The sequence below is a fragment of the Moschus berezovskii genome, chromosome Y (assembly GCF_049115385.1).
Source record: "Moschus berezovskii isolate FMDL1 chromosome Y, NW_MosBer_1.0, whole genome shotgun sequence".
NCBI lineage: Eukaryota > Metazoa > Chordata > Mammalia > Artiodactyla > Moschidae > Moschus > Moschus berezovskii.
This window is the reverse complement of record NC_142489.1, coordinates 25361108-25369357: the sequence shown is the minus strand read 5'-3', so window position 1 is coordinate 25369357 and position 8250 is coordinate 25361108. Positions and strand designations below refer to the sequence as shown.

The window sequence follows — 8250 nt, the reverse complement described above, 5'->3', positions numbered from 1 at the left end:
ATAGGTTGCTTCCATGTTCTTGCTATTATAAACAGTGCTGCAATGAACAATCGAGTATACGTGTTTCTTTCAAATCTGGTTTCTTCAGTGTTTATGCCAGGAGTGCGACTGCTGGATCGTATGGCAGTTCTATCTCCAGTTTTTTAAAGGAATTTCCACACTGTTCTCCATAGTGGCTGTAGTAGTTTTCATTCCCACCAACAGTGTAACAGGGTTCCCTTTTCTCCAAACCCTCTCCAGCATTTATTGCTTGTTGACTTTTGGATAGCAGCCATTCTGACTTGTGTGAAATGGTACCTCTTTGTCATCTTGATTTGAATTTCTCTGATTATGCGGGATATTGAGCATTTTTTCATGTGCTTGTTAGCCATCTGTATGTCTTCTTTGGATAAATGTCTGTTTAGATCTTTGGCCCATTTTTTGATTGGGTCGTTTATTTTTCTGGAATTGAGCTGCAGGAGCTGCTTGTATATTTTGGAGAATAATTGTTTGTCAGTTGTTTCAGTGGCTATTATTTTCTTCCATTCTGAGAGCTGTCTTTTCACCTTGTTTATAGTTTCCTTTGCTGTGCAGAAGTTTTTAATCTTCATTAGGTCCCATTTGTTTATTTTGCTTTTAGTTCCAATATTCTGGGAGGTGGCTCATGGAGGATCCTGCTGTGATTTATGTCAGAGAGTGTTTTGCCTATGTTCTCCTCTAGGAGTTTTATAGTTTCTGGTCTTACATTTAGATCTTTAATCCATTTTGAGATTGTCTTTGGGTATGATATTAGGGGGTGTTCTAGTTTCATTCATTTACCAGTTTCCCCAACACCACTTGTTAAAGAATCTGTCTTTTCTCCATTTTATATTCTTGCCTCCTTTGTCAAAGTGAAGGTGTCCATAGGTGCATGGATATATCTCTGGACTTTCTATTTTGTTTCATTGATCTATATTTCTGTCTTTATGCCAGTACCATACTGTCTTGATGATTGTGGCTTTGTAGTAGAGCCTGAAGTTCAGCAGGTTGATTCCCTCAGTTCCATTCTTCTTCAAGATTGCTTTGGCTATTCGCGGTTTTTCGTATTTCCATACAAACTGTGAGATTACTTGTTGTAGCTCTGTGAAAAATACTGTTGGTAGCTTGATAGGGATTGCATTGAATGTATGTTACTTTAGGTAGTATACGCATTTTCACAATTATCGGGGACCAGCCTCGATATGGCCCAGGATATCCTCAGGATGAACGGCGTCGGCGTCAGTGAGAGAGAGAGAGAGAGAGAGAAAACCCAAGCACGGGGTTTGCTCTGCTTACGTAGGCCGCAGGCGCCCTCTTGAATCACCAGAGGCACCCCACCAGGGCACCACCTCGAGTGGGTCTTAGAAGCCCAGGCAGATAAATAAACGCAGAGGGCCCAGCACTCCAAGGATCTCAACCAGAAAAAGGAGAATAGAGAAAAGGACAGAAAAAGAGAAAGAATGACATGGGGAGACCAAGCTTCAGTGAGCAAGGCCCAAAACTTTATTTTCCAGTGCTGCTTTTATACCCTAAGTTGTGCACATAAAAACTAGAGAAAGGGAGGTATAGACTCACGCCAAAATCACGCGGGGTCTGCAGTCTTGACCTTTATCAGGATCAGGGCTTATTTTTGTATATCTCATGATAAACAAAAGTTTTAGGTGGTTTACATCATCTTCTGGCCAGGAGGCCTGCTGACAGTTTATGGCCTTCTCTCCTAACAAAGGTTAGTTAGCTAGAAAAAGTCTTATATTCTTTTAAAGTGATTTTCGTAAAGTCATGTGCTAGACACATGACAAAGTTACATTCCTATAAGGCAAAAGTGTAGTGAGCTACAGGAAAGGAATTTATTAACTTAAGATCTGATGTGGTTAAATCAAAGGCTACTACTTATACTCTCTATTTGTGATTAATAAATTTCCAAGGATACAATAGATAAACTTTGCAGCAAGCTTGATTCAACAATGAAATCTCTTTTTTACTACTATTCTAATGATTTTTACTTCTTCAACAAATTCCTGTATTTTAGAATATTAGGCTTTCTGTCTTTGCATGGTTCGAGGCTGTAAACAGTCACATTCATAGTTGTAAAAGCCCGGACAAACTTGTCATGCAAGTTAGAAAGCTATCAGAGGGGCTTGGATTGGAACACTCCTATTAAGCCAAGGAGAACTTTTAAACTACAGCTCTGAATTAATGTTTTCAGAGATAGGTGGTTGGGGGGAAGCCCCCGTAAGTATTAAAGGACTTGATAAGAGGTGTAAGAGTAAGGCAGTCAGACTCCGGTTTTCTTTGGGGTAGATGCTCAGGTAAGTCCAGGGGGTTCCTCGAGTCCTGATTAGCCTTTGCCCATCAGGCCTCTTCCCCAATTGACCATTGCCACGGGTAGGATTTCCCTCGCTGGCTCCTGGCACACAATATTTATTCTTCTAATCCATGAACATGGTATATTTCTCCATCTATTAGTGTCCTATTTGATTTCATTCACCAGTGTCTTATAGTTTTCTATAGAAGTCTTTTGTTCCTTTCCTCCTCCCAGCCCAACCCCTCCCTATCCCAGTTTTAGCACGGCACTGGCCTCAGTCTTGACAGGAAGGGGACAGGCCCACGATGGCGGCAGCCAACAGCAACCACTCATTCTACCCCATCACAGTGCTCATAGACGAGCTCCACAACGAGGATGTTCAGCTTTGCCCCAACAGCATCTAGAAGCTGTCCACCATTGCTTTGATCCTTGGGGTCGAAAGGGCCCACGGTAAACTTCTGCCCTTCCTTACAGACACAGTCTACGATGAGGACGAGGTCCTTTTGGACCTGGCAGAGCAGCTGGGCACTTTTACCACTCTGCTGGGTGGCCTCGAGTACATGCACTGCCTGCTGCTGCCCCTGAAGTTGCTGGCCACGGTGGAGGAGACGGTGGTGCTGGATAAGGCAATGGAATCCCTGTGGGATATCTCGCATGAGCACTCCCCCTCCGACCTTGAGGTCCACTTCGTGCCCCTGGTGAAGTGGCTGGCGGGCGGAGCCTGCTTCACCTCCCACACTTCAGCCTGCGGCCTCTTCTCTGTCTGTTACCCCCGTGTGTCAAGGGCCATCAAGGCAGAGCTTCAACGGTACTTCGAGAACCTATGTTCAGATGACACCCCCATGGTGCTGTGACCCACAGCCTCCAAGGTTGGGGAGTTCGCCAAGGTGCTGGAGCTGGACAACATCAAGAGCGAGATGGGGCTGCTAGCAGTGGAGACATGCGTGAACATCGCCCAATTCCTGCCCCAGGAGGCCCTGGAGGACCTGGTGATGCCCACCCTGTGCCAGGCTACCGAGGACAAGTCCTGGCGCGTCCGTTACATGGTGGCCGACAAGTTCACAGGGCTCCAGAAAGCAGTGGGGCCTGAAATCACCCAGAAGAACCTGAGTCCTTCCTTCCAGAACCTGATGAAAGACTGTGAGGCTGACTGAGGTGAAGGTTGCCGCCTCCCACAACGTCAAAGAATTCTGTGGAAATCTCTCCGCTGACTGTCGGGAGAATGTGATCATGACCCAGATCTTGCCCTGCATCAAGGAGCTGGTGTCTGATGCCAACCATCTCGTCAAGTCAGCCCTGGCCTCCATCATCATGGGCCTCTTTCCGATCCCGGGCAAAGACAGCACGATCAAGGACCTCCTGCACCTCTTCCTGGCCCAGTTGAAGGACGAGTGCCCGGAGGTGCGGCTGAACATCATCTCCAACCTGGACTGCATGAACGAGGTGATCGGCTTCAGGCAGCTGTTGAAGTCCCTACTCCCTGCCATCGTGGAGCTGGCGGAGGATGCCAAGTGGCGGGTGCGGCTGGCCATCATCAAGTATATCCCTCTGCTGGCGGGACAACTGGGGGTGGAGTTGTTTGATGAGAAACTCAAATCTTTGTGCATGGCCTGGCTTGTGGATCATGTCTATGCCATCCGCGAGGGGGCTACCAGCAACCTCAAGAAGGTGGTGGAGAGGTTTGGGAAGGAGTGGGCCCATGCGACTATCATCCCGAAGGTCTTGGCCATGTCTGGGGACGCCAACTCCCTGCACCGCATGACCACACTCTTCTGTATCAATGTGCTGTCTGAGATCTGCGGGCAGGACATCACCACCAAGCACATACTGCCCACCGTGCTGCACATGGCCGGGGACCCTGTTGCCAACGTCCGCTTCAACGTGGCCAAGTCCCTGTAGAGGATCGGGCGCATCCTGGACAACAGCACGCTGCAGAGCGAGGTCAAGCCCGTCCGTGAGAAGCTGACCCAGGACCAGGACGTGGACGTCAAGTACTTCGCCCAGGAGGCTCTGACTGTTCTGTCTCTCCCCTGATGCTGGAAGAGGACCCACCGCTGGCCTACGGTGCAGACCCTCCTCCGCCAGGCCCCTCCCTGTGGGGACAGTGGGGGTCCTTGGCTGTTACTCCCCGTGCATGCTCTGACCCCAGGTCCCTCCCCCGGCACGGTTCCTCCCTCAGACCGGGACTCCGACTTCTCACGTCCACCCCTCACGGGGCTGGGGGCGCACAGTGTGGGACGGAGCAGAGCCCTGGGAGGACGGGGCCGCTCCCGCCAGGTGGGGAGTGGGGCGAGCACGCCGGTCGCCAGCCAGTGCTGCTGCATGGGGGCCCCTCCCCCATCTCCTCTGCCTCCCTCCCTTCCTCCTGGTGGTTTTTTGTGTCAGTTGTGCAGTTTTTATTTTATTCCCTTTCCCCCTTTTTCACAGAGAAATAAATGTCTAGAAATTTAAAAAAAAGAAGCCTTTTGTTGCTTTAGGTAGATATATCTCTAAGTATTTTATTATTTTCGTTGCAACAGTGAATGGAATAGTTTCCTTAATTTCTCTATTTTCTCATTATTAGTATATAGGAATTCAAGGGATTTCTGTGTGTTGATTTTATATCCTACAACTTTACTGTATTCATTGATTAGCTCTAGTAGTTTTCTGGTAGAGTCTTTAGGGTTTTCTGAGTAGAGGATCATGTCATTGGCAAACAATGAGGGTTTTACCTCTTTTCCAGTTTGGATTCATTTTATGTATTTTTCTGCTCTGATTGTTGTGCCCAAAACTTCCAGAACTATGTTGAACAGTAGTGGTAAGAGTGGCCACCATTGTCTTGTTCCTGACTTTAGTGGAAATGCTTTCAATCTTTCACCATTGAGGATAATGTTTGCTGTGGGTTTGTCATATTAGCATAGGCTTAATGAAGAACAAGTCTAATGAAGCCTCCCACAAGAATACTGAAAAGCCCACAAGCATGACAAAATTAGAGCCTCTTTAGCTTACTACTCCCATACCAGAAATAATATATAAGAAACTGAGCGATTAGGTACCAAAATACTCACCAAAATACTGGGATATTTTTAGTATCACGTAGATTTAAAACCCTAGGAATTAAGAACAGGATTGTAAACCATACGAGGTTTCTTCCTGTCAGTTCAATTCAGTTCAGTTAAGTTGCTCAGTCATGTCATATCACAAGTAAGACCAGTTAATACGTAATTTTTGATATTTTTAATGTTAAGATGACATATACTGCCTGTTAACTTGTGGTGTTTTGTCTGATCATACATTGCCCTTGTTTGAAATGTTTTGCACAGGCATTCATGAATGGGATTTTGCATAGGGAAGTGGAGAAGGAAATGGCAATCCACTCCAGTGTTCTTGCCTGCAGAATCCAAGGGAAGGGGGAGACTGGTGGGCTTCGGTCAATGGGGTCACACAGAGTAGGACACGACTGAAGTGACTTAGCAGCAGCAGCAGTGGGTTTGCTGTATATAGCTTTTATTATGTTGAGGTATGTTCCTTCTATTCCCGTCTTCTGGAGGGTTTTTATCATAAATCCATGCTGAATTTTGTCAAAGGCATTCTCTGCATCTATTGAGATATTCATTTTTTTTTCAGTTTGTTAATGTGCTGTATTACATTGATTGATATACTGATATTGAAGAATCATTGCATTCCTGGGATAAAGCCCACTTGGTCATCATGTATGATCTTCCTAATGTGTTGTTGGATTCTGATTGTCAGGATTTTGTGAAGGAATTTTGCATCTATGTTCATCAGTGATATTGGGCTGTAGATTTCTGTTTTTGTGAGATCTTTGACAGGTTTTGTGATTAGGGTGATGGTGGCCTCGTGGAATGAGTTTGGAAGTTTCCCTTCCTCAGCAATTTTCTGGAATAGTTTGAGTAGAATAGATGTTACCTTTTCTCTAAATTTTTGGTAGAATTCAGCTGTTATGCTTTCTGGCCCTAGGCTTTTGTTTGCTGGGAGATTTCTGATTACAGCTTCGATTTCCGTGCTTGTGATGGGTCTGTTAAGATTTTGTATGTCTTCCTGGTTCAGTTTTGAAAAGTTGTATTTTTCTAAGAATTTGTCCATTTCTTCCAAGTTGTCAATTTTATGGCCATATTATTTTGTGATAGCAGTCTCTTATGATCCTTTATATTTCTGTGTTGTCTATTGTGGTCTCTCCTTTTTCTTTTCTAGTTTTATTGATTTGGATTTTCTCCCTTTGTTTCTTGATGAGTCTGGCTAGTGGTTTGTAAATTTTATTTACCCTCTCAAAGAGCCAGCTTTTGGTTTTGCTGATTTTTGCTATGGTCTCTTTTATTTCTTTTGCATTTATTTCTGCTTAGTTTTAAGATTTCTTTCCTTCTGCTAATCCTGGGGTTCTTCATTTCTTCCTTTTCTAGTTTCTTTAGATGTAGAGTTAGGTTATTTAGTTGACTATTTTCTTGTTTCTTGAGGTACGCCTATATTTCTATGAACTTTCCCCTTAGCATGGCTTTCACAGTGTTCCATAAGATTTGGTTTGTTGTGTTTCCATTTTCATTCATTTCTATGCACATTTTGATTTCTTTTTTGATTTCTTCTATGATTTGTTGGCTATTCAGCAGCGTGTTGTTCAGCCTCCGTATGCTGGCATTTTTAATAGTTTTTCTCCTGTAGTTGAGATCAAATCTTTCTACACTGTGGGCAGAAAAGATGCTTGAAAAATTTAAATTTTTTTTTTTTTTTTTGTATTTACCAAGTCAAAATTTATGGCCCAGGATGTGATCTATCCTGGAAAAGGTTTTGTGTGCACTTTAGAAAAAGGAGAAATTCTTTGTTTTGCCGTAAAATGCCCTATAGATATCTATTAGATCTATCTGGTCTATTGTATCATTTAAAGTTTGTGTTTCGTTGTTAATTTTCTGTTTAGTTGATCTATACATAGGTGTGAGTGGGGTATTAAAGTCTTCCACTATTATTGCGCTGTTGTTAATTTAGCCTTTCATACTTGTTAGTAACTGTCTTACATATTGCGGTGCTTCTATGTTGGGTGCATATGTTTATAATTGCTATATCTTCTTCTTGGATTGATCCTTTGATCAATATGTAGTTTCCTTCTTTGTCTCTTTTCACATCCTTTGTTTTAAAGTCTATTTTATCTGATATGAATATTGCTACTCCTGCTTTCTTTTGGTCTCTATTTGCATGGAATATCTTTTTCCAGCACTTCACTTTCAGTTTGTATGTGTCCCTTGTTTTGAGGTGGGTCTTTTGCAGACAACATGATAAGGGTCTCGTTTTTGTATCTATTCAGCCAGTCTTTGCCTTTTGGTTGGGACATTCAACCCATTTACATTTAAGGTAAATATTGATAGGTATGATCCCATTGCCATTTTCTTTACTGTTTTGGGTTCAAGTTTACGTACCTTTTCTGTGTTTCCTGTCAAGAGAAGATCCTTTAGCATTTATTGGAGAGCTGGTTTGGTGGTGCTGAATTCTCTCAGCTTTTGCTTGTTTGTAAGGTTTTTGATTTCTCCTTCATATTTGAATGAAATCCATGCTGGGTACAATCATCTTGGCTGAAGGTTATTTTCTTTCATCACTTTAAGTATGTCGTGTCATTGCCTCCTGGCCTAAAGAGTTTTTGGTAAAAGATCACTTGTTATCTTTCTGGGAATCTCCATGTGTTTTATTTGTTGGTTTTCCCTTGCTCCTTTTAATATTTGTTCGTTGTGTTTGATTTTTGTTAGTTTGATTCATGTTTGCCTTGGAGAATTTGGCCTTGGGTTTATCCTGTTAGGGACTCTCTGTGTTTCTTGGACTTGATTATTTCCTTCCCCATTTTAGGGAAGTTTTCAACTCTTATCTCCTCAAGTATTCTCTCATGGGTTTTCTTTTTGTCTTTTCTTCTGGGACTTCTATGATTAGAATGTTGGGGCATTTAACATTGTCCTAGAGGTCTCAGAGAT

General features: G+C 43.4%; 1 pseudogene; it reads left to right on the top strand.

Annotated features, from left to right (window-relative positions):
- Positions 1 to 2607: 2607 nt before the first annotated feature.
- On the top strand, positions 2608 to 4336 carry LOC148773082 (serine/threonine-protein phosphatase 2A 65 kDa regulatory subunit A beta isoform pseudogene; annotated as a pseudogene).
- Positions 4337 to 8250: the final 3914 nt, after the last annotated feature.